Raw genomic sequence first — 1,289 nt, 5'->3', positions numbered from 1 at the left:
CGAAAATTTAAAACAAAAATTTAAAGATTGTTCAGTTAGGTTAACAGCGCTAAGCTAGCTGAAAAACACATTTTTGCGAATTTCTCGGAAACCAATGGAGCTACTAAATTAGTTTTAGTGGCGTTGAAGAACACCTAAAAGACACCTAATTCCTGTACATATGGATTTCGAAAATTTAAAACAAAAATTTAAAGATTGTTCAGTTAGGTTAACAGCGCTAAGCTAGCTGAAAAACACATTTTTGCGAATTTCTCGGAAACCAATGGAGCTACTAAATTAGTTTTAGTGGCGTTGAAGAACACCTAAAGGGCCCTAATTCCAGCATATATTTGGAAAATTGAAAACCTAAATTTAACGATGGGTCAGCTAGGTTTACGTAAACCTAGCTGACCCACACATTTTTGCGAATTTCTCGGAAACCAATGGAGCTACTAAATTGGTTTTAGTGGCGTTGAAGAACACCTAAAAGACACCTATTTCCTGCATATATGTATTTCGAAATTTAAAAAAAAAAAATTTAAGATTGTTCAGCTAGCTTAACAGCGCTGAGCTAGCTGAAACACACATTTTTGCGAATTTCTCGGAAACCAATGGAGCTACTAAATTAGTTTTAGTGGTGTTGAAGTACACCTAAAATACACCTAATTCCATATATATTTGGAAAAATTAAAACCTAAATTTAACGATGGGTCAGCTAGGTTTACGTAAACCACACACATGTTCGCGAATTTCCCGGAAACTAATGGAGCTACTAAATTAGTTTTAGTGGCGTTGAAGTACACCTAAAATACACCTAATTCCATATATATTTGGAAAAATTAAAACCTAAATTTAACGATGGGTCAGCTAGGTTTACGTAAACCTAGCTGACCCACACATTTTTGCGAATTTCTCGGAAGCTAATGGAGCTACTAAATTACTTTTGGTGGCGCTGAAGAACACCTGAAAGACACCTAATTCCTGCATATATGTATTTCGAAAATGAAAAAAAAAATTAAAGATTGTTCAGCTAGGTGAACAGCGCTAAGCTAGCTGAAAAACACACTTTTGCGAATTTCTCGGAAGCTAATGGAGCTACTAAATTACTTTTGGTGGCGCTGAAGAACACCTGAAAGACACCTAATTCCTGCATATATGTATTTCGAAAATTAAAAAAAAAAATTAAAGATTGTTCAGCTAGGTTAACAGAGCTAAGCTAGCTGAAAAGCACATTTTTGCGAACTTCTAGGAAACCAATGGAGCTACTAAATTGGTTATAGTGGCGTTGAAGAACACCTAAAAGACACCTA

At 35.2% G+C, this 1,289-nt stretch overlaps 1 long non-coding RNA gene across 1 annotated transcript; it reads left to right on the top strand.

Moving 5' to 3' along the window:
* The first annotated feature begins 456 nt into the window (after positions 1-456).
* On the top strand, positions 457-983 carry LOC108376344 (uncharacterized). The gene is made up of 2 exons (XR_001849253.1): positions 457-698; positions 851-983. It is a non-coding gene; the product is annotated as an uncharacterized LOC108376344 (long non-coding RNA).
* Positions 984-1,289: the final 306 nt, after the last annotated feature.

This window comes from Rhagoletis zephyria, unplaced genomic scaffold, assembly GCF_001687245.7.
Source record: "Rhagoletis zephyria isolate East Lansing unplaced genomic scaffold, Rhagoletis_zephyria_1.1 Rzeph_scaffold_10294, whole genome shotgun sequence".
In the NCBI taxonomy this organism is placed as follows: domain Eukaryota; kingdom Metazoa; phylum Arthropoda; class Insecta; order Diptera; family Tephritidae; genus Rhagoletis; species Rhagoletis zephyria.
Note: the sequence above shows the minus strand (reverse complement) of the source record. Positions and strands in the feature narration are given on the sequence as shown.